The following is a 13,789-nucleotide window of genomic DNA, read 5'->3' as shown; positions in this document are numbered from 1 at the left end:
TCTGGAGAGGTAAACATCATCAACTACCACTTGAAGAAATACCAAACTCCCAAACTAGACCCTCTAATCCACCATACTAGCCTACGAGGGTCAAATGATAGGCTAATCCTTTGAACATTAATGCTCATGAAAAAGGGGACATTACGAGCTTTGTACCCCATTAAATCTCAACTTCATTGTTTGATATTCATACATCACGTTTTACAAAGTGAAATAGCTACCTACCAAAATATTGAAACATGCACACTTATCTCCCAAAAGCTGATACAAGAGCTAGATGATCAAACTCGAGTTTTCAAGAACAACTTGCCTAGCAAACTCTTTTCATTGAGTCTGAAAAAAAGGTAGGAAAATGAACTTTCTCAGAAAACAAAGAAATCGCAGATAAAGAAAAAAAAATGGCTGATATAGATAGAGAAACTGCTGAATTAAACTTGTTCTTGAAAAGTCCATAGCTCAACTCGTGGAAGCTATTCAAATGGAAAACAATTTTAAGGAAAGAGGACTCCTAGAAGCTCATCAATTGAAACAACAAATGGAGGTGGTTTACAAATTATGTAATGTTGCTTCTCAATACTCAACACCTCCATCTTCTATGTTTCAACAACCAAGGATGTCTTCTCACCTAGCCTCTTAGTCGTAATAATATTTTTGTTTACTTTCAATCATCTAGATGATGAATCTCCTTTTAAATGGAATGATGTAGAAGCCTGAAACATATATTAGTTTATTGTATGAGTCGCTATAGAATGCTTTGTACCCTGCAAGATTTTGCTAAATTTTGTAGCCACCCAAGATCTAGGAACTTGTATGACAGAACAAGAGAGATCAAATATGAGAGAATAATGTTGTTCTATCAAAGAAGAAATTATACAACAAGAATGGATCAATTAAATTGTTTGAGATTACTTCCCCTTGGTTATATATACCAAGGTGAGACATAGGATTGGATAAGATTATGACATGTGACTTAATCTTATGAGTTGAGACTGAGTGATAACTATCCTACATGTGTTGTAAGTGAACTCAAGTGTCAATAGGACCTAGAAGATGAATTAACTAGGTCAAAGACCTCTTTCACATTGACATCCCCACTTAAGTGCAACTTAGGAAGAATGTACAAAATGCGCTATTGCAAAGAGGGGTCAGCTACTAGACCATTCTAGGTACCCATGTGCAAATGTAATCTCTCACCAATGATGAGGAGGAGAAGACCTAATAGGAAAATATCCTACAAAAGAGAGAGAATACAAGACGCTCTAAATAATGAACGAGAAGAAAAATGTAAGGAAAAAGTCCCACTCATAAGAGATAAGAAGAGAGACCATGCAACCCTTCTCAATTTAAATTCTTCTATAGTGTTGGTAGATGCTCAATAATGAATGTTGAAGATGATCCTATTGGAAATTTGTTCACCACTCCCCTCAAGATTCGTGACAAGGGCTTAGCCGCCTCTTGTGAACTATAAGTTGAGTGGTTATATCGAGCATTGACAGATCGGTCTTTTGGTGCAATGGCAACCCCACTCTAACAAGTGGTATCAGAGCTTGGTTATAGGTTCAAATCCTCTTACCCTCGGGTAATGCTGAGGGGGAGATTCTTGGAAATTTGTTCAGCGCTCCCCTCAGGATTCGTGACAAGGGCTTAACCGCCTCCTGTGTACTATAAGTTGAGTGGTTGTATGGGGCATTGACAGATTGGTCTTTTGGTGCAACGGCAACCCCACTCTAACAGATCCAATGTCAAACAACATTCCTCCCCTTAAGAAGAGTCATTGACAGATTGTAGAATTCTTGAGATTGTAGAGTTATTCAATAATAATTCAATTAAAAGAGACTTAGGTAATTCAAAATCTTGATACTCTGCCTGGCTTATAACCTTTCAACTTATAAACTGTTGCAATTTTAAGGTACTATAATCTTGTTCCTACGATTGATTTCCCATTTAATATTGATGTTCAATTGAAATAGTGGATCTTTTATATTCAGATGTGCAACATATGATTCTTACTGATTTGATATGGAGTATATGTCACTATCCTTGATCTAGCTATGTTAATTGTGCTATGATTATCTTTGATATGGATGCTATACTCTGATATCCTTATGACTAGTCTCAAAATGTAATTCTCAACCCTTGACCCTCTGTAGATTCCCAATCATTCTGATCATATGATAGCAATGACCTCTTCCTATATAAAATATCAAAAAATAATTTTTATTCTTTCGATGCTCTTCCTCCAATTCCTTTATTGAGAATTCCTTAACTTACACAGCCCTTTTCCTCAGAAGAATACAGTTTAATGAGTAGGAGTCTAAGTATGGATGGAATGAAGATGTCTCTAGTACTGGATATTTGATCTGCTGAAGGTTCTTATTTCTGATCTAATACTTTCTTTATTCCCCGAATTAGATGCCTTCCAACCAATGAAGGTCTTTTGTCTTCTTTATATTGTGATGTGTCTTGGATTGCTGGAAGTAATCTTTTCCTGTATGTTTCCTATTTTCCACCCCCCTACCACTATATATATATATGATGAAGGGACACACCTGTTGCTGAGCTCATGTTTCTGAACAGAGTATATTACTATTAATATACTCCTTCAATCGCTGCTGGCTTCCCATCTTTGAACTATTGCCCAGGCATATTACCATGTGCTCTCTCAAGTGTTTGTGGCCGTGTGTGCAATAGACCTAGATAAGCCTTTTCCATGACATAAATCCATACCATGTTTTTCCATGAAGCATAATTATATGGATTTAGGAGTTCAATTTGATATTTTTCCATTACAACAGCAGATAACAAGGAAAAGAAAGCAATCAATCATCTCAGAATTACGCAACCAAAATTTCTCAGTCAAGAAGCCCTCCAAAACATGAGTCCAAAGGACTGTGCGACACCCTTAAGAACAACATATGCAATTATTACCCCTGGGTCTAGACGCCATCAATCAGCATGAAAATCTCCAAGATAGTGGAACATTTTGGTCCAAAGAATCTCACCTCCCCTTCAGAAGAACAAATTAGCATATGGTATGACCACACAAGCAATCAATCTGTCCATTAAAAATTGTACAACCTGCAATTTTTTACTAGCATGACTAGAATGGAACACAGAAAATAAGTATTCAACCCCCTAAATGATCAACTCCAAAAATTATGGCTTGGTATAGATAAAAGGTATGGCACATCCAAGAGATATATGACCTGCTCTGGAAGTGCATAGCTAGCAATAATTTGTCCATAAACTGAACACTCAAAACAATATTAGCAATCAAATAACAACTCTAAATACATTAAAAATCTCCGTACTCAGAAATCAAAAACTAAAACTTATCTCTGTATGTCACTAGTGATTCTTGGATGAAATCATACTAAACAGCTAAGGGTATTTTTGTCTTTGTAACCAGAAATTCCAAGAGGATTTTGTTCCTCTAATAAATCTTAGAAGAACTTGGGTTCTTTCCAACAACAAAAGAAAATAACATTTCATGGCTAACCTTGCAAATGAGCTCTCAACCTCCTTTTATTAATCTTCTAGAAGAAAAATATTGATAAATAAAAATAATAATCCCCTTTTCTTCACAAAGTCCTTTTCTTGAATAGTAAATTACTAGCCCATGTGCAAAAAAACCCAAAGCTTAAGAATCTAAATGAAACAAAACATTTTTTAACAAGTTACTGCACTAAGTTGTCTTTTGAATATTTCAAAATTAGACAACTTAAGTGAAGAATTATCTAATAACTCAACAATCTATCCAAGTTGCAAAAAGTATCAAAATAACACAATTATGCATTTATGACCATACGGATGTGCTCCTAATATCATAGGACACTAAATTGAAGTGATTGGGTGACTTATGAAAAATAATAAACTCCTCCTAGAGGTTTGGAGAGCTCCTAGAAGGTTGAAAATCAATTATAAAATCATCACAAGAATCACCAAGACCAATTGAGCTCATTACCAACAACCTATGTTACCCTAGGTTTCTAGGACGGGGGGATGTGGGGACGGGGAAACGGGTTTCTGGGACCGATTCTTTTTTTCTCAAAGCAAGGGATGATAGTGGGAACAACTATATAGAAAGTAGGGAAATTTTAAATATATAGGGAAATTTTAAATATTCATATAAAAACATGGATAACGCATGCTTATATAAATTATAGAACCTTAACATATAATGTTTGTGTTAAATAATTTAACTGTAGAGTTCACATGAGAGTGGAAATCAAACAAATTATCAAAATTGAAACATTAATTTTATGGGACAGCCAAGGGAAAGGTTTCCAGAAGTTTCCGAGTTTTCGGGACGTGGGGACGGGGTCAATTTTTGCCGGAAACGCATCTCCCGGTAATATAGCCAACAACTCTACATGACTAATTTTGTGCTTTCCAAAAACTTTGGAACTCTCCCTTGATTATCAATTAGCCTTCCAAAGAATTGGGAAACTAGGCTAATTGATCACAAGTCAATTATTTCCTAAATTGGGGATATGACATCTTTGTCCATACACCTCAATTCCCAATACTCATCTCATTGTTAGTCAAGCATCATTCTTTTACAGAGAATTTGTGGCTCAAAAGACAAAAACATTCCCAAAACCTTCTAAGTGCTCAACATTTCTATTTATAAAAAGGATCGGGATCAATCAAGTAATCTCCGGGAAGATAAACTGCTGGAATGGAGCTGTAGATTCTTCGATGGTAGAAGTTATTTTCTCTTGTAAAGAACCCATTTTTCGTGTTATGGGTTGGCTAGTAACCCATTGCGTAAGGCATTCTATGCAATAATGCAGTTACCTCTGATCGTGCTTGGACAAAGCAGAATATATTGTCAATAAATAGGAGTACATGTTAATTAACATCTCAAAAATATTTAGTCAACTTTAAAGTAGGTAACCCTACTCTCAAATAAGCTCCTAACTAAAAAAGGATAATTCAATTTCTTCTCTTTCATATTTGAAAAGGTGTCCTTTTGTACAACTTGAATCCTAACACAACTTGTCCTCGTAGTTTTGGAGCAATGCAATGATAAACAGATAAGCCAAATATATAAAAGCTTAATGTGCAAGGTGAGCTAGGTTTGCAAGAAACGTTATTCAGATTTATACTTAATGCACAATAACCACATTTATAAGGTCTGAAATGCATATTAAACCAAAGATTGTGTTTACATGTTAATAATCTTTTGGGTTAACATATTTGTAATGTATTTTACAGTTTAGATGGCTATGGTAGTTGAATTGTTTTCCGTCCATAAAGAAATGATGTAAACATTTCTTCAAAAAGTAATTTTGTAATATACATTAAAATGTATTTTTCTTTGCTCTACCCCTCCTAGGCCTAATAGTGGGTATCAAAGCTTTAGCTTTTTGACTTGAGGAAGAAAATGGGAGATAATTGTAGACAGTTGTGCTTATATTCATCTCTCTAGGTTATCGAATTTGTGTTATCGTTGTGGATTTTGACCTTTGTAGAAAGGTGTATCAAGATTGATGAAGAATGCAGCAAAAAAGACATTGAAGACTACAACTCAAATTTTTAAGTAAAAATTTCACATGTGAATTTGCTGCAATGGTTGGTGAACTTAAATGCCAAAGACGAAGAAAGGACATTTGACCTCACTCTAAAGTAAGAACAGTTGGTGGAATATTCTTTTAGTAGGTCTTGAGATTATTGACTCCTCCCATAATGGTTCTGTTAGTATTTTCATATTTGCGTAGGAGGTATGAAATGGCCACAAATAAGGACAGGCATTGTGGCTGCATTTTGAAAACTGCTACGTAGATTCTCCTTTCTTTCCTGCCTAGATTGTAAATAAATGTAAAAACCCCTTCTTTTTGGATACTAAACTGCTGATTGAAAATGAGAAATATATTTTGGAATTCTATGTCTTTTGGTATTTTTGAATTTAAGAGATAGAATGCCCACACTCCAATGTGAAATACTCAGTGATAGAAGATGGATATATATATATATATATATGTGTGTGTGTGTGTGTGTGTGTGTGTGTGTGTGTGTGTGTGTATATATGTATGTTTAAGTTTCAAACAATAATTTCAATTTCTCATTGAACAATTAACATTCACCAACTAGAGTCAAATTACTTTTATTAAATTTTCAAATGAATAAACATATGCTTAAGAACTTGTAGCATCCGCTTGCAAGACTTATGTTTGAATTCGCAGGTGCAGCTTCCAGCAAATAAATGTCCCTCTCAGAAATTAAAAGACCACCCCCTAATGAAGAACAAACTCCCAATGAAGCTCCCACCTGGTATTACCAATTAGCCGGCTAGTTTGGAGTGTGACGGCTCACCCAACAATGTAGACGTAGGTCATATGGTGTGATTGATTCCCTTGTTTGCAGCGTATTGATGGCCCAGCTCCAAACACAGGTGTCACACAATTGTGGTCCCCCTTAATGCCTCACGTGATCTTCAGTATGCAAACAACATTTTCCAATGCAGATGTATGGGAAAATGACAACCAAAAGAAACAAAACAGTGCTCTTAGTTAAACCGATGAGTGCAGTCTATGTAGATGAATAATTGGAAAGAAACTTCTCCTTAGCCACAACAAACATTAGTAGGAGAAATTGCCAGCAAATATCAAATCCACTATACTTCAGCAGTGGAATAAAAACACTTCTCGGTTACAGTAATGAACAGTAGAGAAGGTGGGCAAACTTAGCTATATCTCTGCAGCTAAATTGCAAAAGAAATTCCAAACCCTTATATATCAGCAAGGGCATATAGTTAAGAACCCAAGAAAAAATCGCAAAGGAAAAAAATCAAATATATAATCAAGCGTGCCTTTCCCAATAAATGAGCTCTTATTTATAAGCTTTTTGTTGACCAAAGTTTCCTTAAAACTCTAGTTTAGAAATCATGGAAGTTTCCCAAAAGAACTCAACACTAGAAACTTTCCAATTCGCTTTTTAGAAACATCTCTTAAAGTCATTATAATAATGCAACTCAATGATTAATAAAAATAAGAGCCCATGCAATTATTACTTTATTAACTGCAGGGGACGACCAATTGCTGAAGCCACGCACTACATTGCCAAAAATAGCAATTGACAAAATAGACTTACTAAAAATAGTAAGTCCACAGCTGAGATCCCTAAAACACCATGTCAGCTCATGAGGGTCGGTATGATGAGCTAACTCCATCCACTGTGTTGACCTGCCAAAATCGGGGACATTACAGTCCTCCCTCCTCAAGATTGCTTGTCCTCAAGCAATCTGGCTATACAGTGAACTTTAACCTCCACCTGGATCCCAAATGAAGAAGTGCATGACATCCCTATTGACACTGAACCAATTGCAAAATAAGATAATCAAGACCATCAACATCGCTTGCAACATAGCACCCAGTACCTGTGTTGATAGTGTAAAAGTCAAAGCATGACTAGAAGACAACTCCACAAGAAATCTCAGCATACTCTTCTTCTTGGTCACCACCCACATAATATATACTGGAGTGGAATCCTGATCATCTCCAACAAACCCAGGAAAAGATGTAGCTATAGGAGAACCATATGCACTCATGCCAATCGTATCAACAAGAGGTGTAGCTACGTCAAAATCTGTGGATGTTGGAACATCACCAACAACCGCAACAAAAAATTGAACCGAATTTGCAGATGGTGAAAACAGAGTCCAACTCCACTCAGGTGAGTGATCAACCTCAACCTCAAACAACGGATTGTCATAAGACAATGTTGCATCCATGTCAAACATAGGATTGCCCATGAAGTGAACATCAACACTGTGTTGATCGATAGTATAACATGACTTTGCCACTGCATCACTCACCTCATCATCAATAACAAGTGTACTATCTTCAGAGCACACATCTACAACCGCATGCATACTGCTAAACTCCTCGCTGGATGGCTCAACCAACACAGAAGTGGCTGCTGATATGACAGTATCTTCGCATGCTCTTGCTCCCACTATCTACATGATCTTGGGAACTCATGCCGGCAACTGCATCATCTTACTCAACCTGACGTGAATTCTCATCACATTCCTTCTCTATTGTTCCCAACTCGTGCGGTGTCTCATTAGAAATGTCCCGCATATCTGTAGCCGCAACTGTATCATTACATTTTGCTCTTCGAAAAAGCGATATAATGCTCTACTCAAATCTCGGATTCAAAATCAGTTGGGTCATCTTTTTGTGATTTTGATTCAACTCATTCACTAGCTCATCCAACTGTTTCACAATACCTTGTAGCTCAAATTCTCCATCCCTAGGTGGATCAGAAGTATGCCCTCTGTGGGTATAATGGATACCAAACCTCATGTCATCGTCCATAATGCTGAAAACCAAATCACCAAAAAAAAGTATTGATCAAACTGAGCCCAATTCCTACTGGATGGTAGGAAACTGCTCTGATACCAATGTAAAAACCCGTTCTTTTCGGATACTAAATTGTTGATTGAAAACGAGAAATATATTTTGGAATTCTCTGTCTTTTGGTATTTTCGAATTTAAGAGATAGAATGCCCACACTCCAATGTGAAACACCAGCACTCAGTGATAGAAGATGGATATATATATGTTTAATTTCAAACAATAATTTCAATTTCTTATTGAATGATTAATGTTCACGAGCTAGAGTCAAATTACTTTTATTAAATTTTCAATTGAATAAACATATGCTTAAGAACCTGTCTGCAACCTATAGCATCCGCTTGCAAGACTTATGTTTAAATTTGCAGGTGCAGCTTCTAGCAAATAAATGTCTCTCTTAGAAATTAAAAGACCACCCGCTAATGAAGATCAAACTCCCAATGAAGTTCTTGCCTGGAATTACCAATTAGCCGGCTACTTTGGAGTGTGATGGCTCACCCAACAATGCAGATGTAGGTCATCTAGCGTGATCGATTCCCTTGTTGGCAGCGTATTGATGACCCAGCTCCAAACACAAGTGTCACACAATGATGGTCTCCCTTAACACCTCATGTGATCTTCAGTATGCAAACAACGTTTTCCAATGCAGATGTATGGGAAAATGACAGCCAAAAAAAACAAAATAGTGCTCTCAGTTAAATTGATGAGTCTAGTCTATGCAGATGAATGGCAGGAAAGAAACCTCTCCTTAGCCACAGCAAACAATAGTAGGAGAAATTGCCAGCAAATATCAAATCCACTATACTTCAGTAGTGGAATGAAAACACTTCTCGAATATAGTGATGAACAATAGAGAAGTTGGGCAAACTTAGCTATACCTCAGCAGCTAAATTGCAAAAGAATTTCCAAACCCTTATATATCAACAAGAGCATACAGTTAAAAACCCAGGAAAAAGCCACAAAGGCACAAAAACAAATATACAATCAAGCGTGCCTTTCCCAATAAATGAGCTCTTATTTATAAGCTTTTCGTTGGCCAAAGTTTCCTTAAAACTCCACTTCAAAAATTGTGGAAGTTTCCCAAAAGAACTCAATGCTAGAAACTTTCCAACTTTCTTTTTAGAAACATCTCTTAAAATCATTATTATATATAAACATTATCATAATAATGCAACTCAATGATTAATAAAAATAAGAGCTCATGCAATTATTACTTTATTAACTGCAGGTGACGACCAACTACTGAAGCCACCCACTGCACTGCCAAAAATAACAACTACTAGAAATAGACGTAAGTCCACAACTGAGACTCCCAAAACACCATGTCAGCTCATGAGGGTCACTATGATGCGCTAACTCCATCCACTATGTTGACCTGCCAAAATCAAGAACATTACAATAAAAAACTGCATTATCATGCTTTCAACCTAGAAAAAGAATATTGTGATGATAATGACTGTGCCTAGACTAAAGAATCTGAGTGCAAGGTTACTCAGTTTCCATTTTATATATATGTGGATGTCATTCGGAAAGTAAAAATGATTGCCATAAATTTTGGTGTATGAATAAGGTGTAATCGATATCATATGGCATGCCAAATCGTTTATTATTGCGATCTACAATTATGTCCACATCATACATTGATTGCATATTGTCTCTATAACTTCATGTAAGCACATTAGGTGAGACAACATTAATATTTGGATGCTGGAGACAATCTATTTAAACAATTTCTGCCAATACATATTGTTGAGAAAAGACCTTGACAGGTTCCAATATCTGTTAGGACACATAGCATACATATGTTAAGTATGATGTACCTTCTTCAAGCATTTTGACAAGAAAGCAAGTAAAACTGATGTGTCCTTGAAGAAAGCTGATGCCTTCTTTTGTGTCAAAAAGACAAAATGTTGTGTCTAAACTTACTATCCAAATCTTTCATCTGTTAATGTTTTAGCGTCAGTAGAAGTAAAACATTGATCTGTGTTTATCTTTTTAGATAAATTGTTATTTGTGATTCTTCTATATATAATATATATTATATATGTAATATATATTATATATTATTATATAATAATATAATAATATAATATTATATTACATATATGGTTAATATATTAATATTATATATATGTTAAAGATAAGTTATGCATATAGTTATTGATAATCTAAATGGTGATTAACTATAGAGACATGCCTCTTCATGTCTCTTGAAGAGACATGTCTCCTCTCGTATTATGCATATATGAGATCCAAATTTGCATTTGAAAATCATCAATTACAATGGAAATGAAAGCACATTTATAGAAATGATCTAAGTCATTTCAACATGGTATCAGAGCCAAGTTGCATTTTGCAAATGTAAGAAAGCTATCAAAGGAGGTTGAGGAAATAAGTGAATTTGAATTGCTATGGATGAGGGCACATCTCACATGTTTGTATCAGAGAGGGGCTCACATTGAGGCAAGAAAGATTAAGTTGGTGAGTGATATGCTACTCATATGTCGAGAGATTACTTGTGCTAATGGTGTAGTCAACTCAGGCTCGGTGGGAACTAGAGGATAGCATGAGATTCACAGTCCATTATCGATTCATATCAGAAATAATAGATTATGATCAATGGTTAGATGATTCGGGCTCAACTCGTATAATGATCCACAACACTTCTAATGGATCGATGGGCTCAGATATGAGGAGAACGCCACTTTGGGTTGGTTGGTGTAGCCCAAGGAGAAGATCAATACCGCAAGTCACAGTTAGTCAAAGTGAAGTGAAAGCGGGGTCATCCATAGCAACATCACATTGAAGTCGGCAAAGAACAAAAGCCCGTAGATAACCAGAGCAAGAATCCACTGGTAACGAACAAATAGAGAACATCTAACGTGGATAGCATAGATGAATCAGAAACAAAAGTGGAAGGCACATTACCTTGTCGATATAGTCATGCCCTTTGAAAATGGAGTAAGTCAGGCAATATGCGACATGGAACAAGGTCCCAGAAAGGAGTCGCACGAAGTATAATAGGTGGATGGTCTACATGTCCAAAAGTCACCCGCTGTGAGGAAAACCATTTACAAAGGCATCAAATACACGTGGAATTCATTTAAAATCTAACACTCAGGTCACTCTGCCGAAGCAAGCACACGGTGGAGTGAGGATCATAACATGGTCATTTTGTTAGCACCCGCCCTTCATTAAGTGTTCAACAGGAAGCCTGTCTGAATCGACCATGATATAGAGGTAGGGAAATGGCATTCCATCCCCGGTTGGGAAATTAAAATCTATTCGAATTCAACAGCTAGGATGAGTCATTTTTTCGTCAAGACAAAGAGAAGGCATTTTTGGTTGGATACAATGACATAAGCGAAGTGAACTGTCCATTGACTAATAGACCAATCACCTTTTAATTAAGAGAAACTAACAACCAGGTAACACAATCCAAAATCATTACAAATAGAGAGTTTATACCAAACATTAGGTCAGTGTTTAGTTTCAGTCAAACAAAATCTAATGAATCAGGCTTATGACGGAGAAAATGTGCACTCATTTCGTCCCATAACATATGACAATTTACTCTGACCACTTTAAAACAACGATATGAATGAGTAGCTGAAGAATGCATGTACGTTCTATTGGGGCACTCTTAAGTAATAAAAATTGAATCAGATACACTGACACTGTCTTATTCCTTTGTAACCGATTGGACATCACAATTGGGTGAATTTCAATGCAAATTTATAGATCATGGTGCCTCTAGGTTGAATCAGTTGCTCAACTATAAAGTAGGTACTAGATTTTGGTGCAAGCCAGAGGTGTTGTCCTGGGATACACTATGGTGGTCAATGAAGATGTAGATGTCTATGAGAGACACATAATCATCTATTGGAATACAAGTCAGTAGATAAAGACAATGAATGAGGAAATGATATGTGACAAAGAAGACAATACAACCATCGCTATAGGAAATAATGTATTCAGACGACAATTAACCCATATGCAATGACATTCAAATATATAATAAAAGCTGATTATGTGGCAAACATGTCACTAAACTACTTGAAGGAGATTAAATGATACTATGGTTATAATCCAAACTGAAAGAGATCAACAATTTAAATAAATTTGTTAGTGACTTGGATAAATCTATCTACGATTCAAATAAATCTAGTCATCAAATTGTTCTAACCATTGATAGAGACCAACATCACACAAATATGGATAAAGTTTAACGAATTGTATATAGAAAATACATCATGTGTGATATTAATTATGAGACAACGATATGGGTTATCAATAATGTAATGAGAGATATCAAATCAAAGCTAATTTGGAATTTGACAATACTCGCGATAGCATATACAAGTTGCAGATACATTGCAGTTATGTATCAGTAAGAGTGATCCAATCTTGTAACATAGCCAGCGATCAGAGATTTATTGGAGAAAAATAGTAATAATAAGAATTGATTAGAAGAACTAAATTACAGAGTGATGAGAAAATAGAAACAAGTTACAGAAACACAGAGAATGATGACAGTTATATTCAAAGATAATAGATTGCAGAATCATCATATAGAGTTAGTCACGGAAGTCACATCACTTACAGTAAGGAACATCCATATTAAAGGGTGGAGTGAATGGATACAATTGTAACGAGTAAGGCATCCATAGGTATGATTTTTATTTATTTATTTGTTACTATACCATTTGAGATGCTATAGTTGGAAATATATGTCTCATAATTTATAATATGTTCTGTATTTAACATTTTGAAATATGATATATATATATATATATATATATAACACTCATTCAAAATGATATTTGATAATTTGATAAAATGTTTGCTTATTAATATGAGAATATAAAAGGTAAAAGTCAAGTATAGTTGTATGATTAGTTTTAATTTTATATAAATGATGAATTAATATAATTTTAAAATATTTTGAATTATACATGTGCTTATCTTAATTACACAATTGCATGGATTGTAAAAATCATATTACATTGAGGATAGAGAAAATATTATGTAATTTCTATTATCATTATGGGGACTAATATATTATTCGCTTGTGTAGATAAATATTTTATTAACACTTCCTTATTCATTATTTGAATTTCATACTCATTGTTAGCCATTTGATAATCAAATAATATGTTTAAATATAGATTAAAATATATATTGGAAATTAAGTATATATGTTCAAAGCATATAAGATATCTATCTATATTTTAAATAATCTTTTATAATTATTTATTATTTATTATTATTATCGTAGTCTCTCTTTCTTATTTGTATGCAACCAAGAGCTATGTGCCTTGATCTTTTTCTTCAAGATTTTTATTTCAGGAAGATGGAGAATGACATTTCAGGCAACCTTGAAAGAAAGGGAGCAGATAGAGGATATGGTTTTGTCTACAGTCAGT

General features: G+C 35.1%; 1 pseudogene across 1 annotated transcript in view; it reads left to right on the top strand.

Annotated features, from left to right (window-relative positions):
- The window catches only part of LOC149540933 (uncharacterized), a 40,826-nt pseudogene that overhangs the window by 18,160 nt on the left and 8,877 nt on the right, over window positions 1–13,789 (top strand). The window contains exon 6 of the transcript XR_016356537.1: window positions 4,272–4,351. The product of XR_016356537.1 is annotated as an uncharacterized LOC149540933 (transcript). The remainder of the gene's footprint in view (window positions 1–4,271; window positions 4,352–13,789) is intronic.

The sequence above is a fragment of the Cupressus sempervirens genome, chromosome 9 (assembly GCF_028749045.1).
Source record: "Cupressus sempervirens isolate cs-2001-9-10 chromosome 9, ASM2874904v1, whole genome shotgun sequence".
Taxonomy (NCBI): domain Eukaryota; kingdom Viridiplantae; phylum Streptophyta; class Pinopsida; order Cupressales; family Cupressaceae; genus Cupressus; species Cupressus sempervirens.
This window is presented reverse-complemented; position numbering and strand designations above follow the sequence as displayed.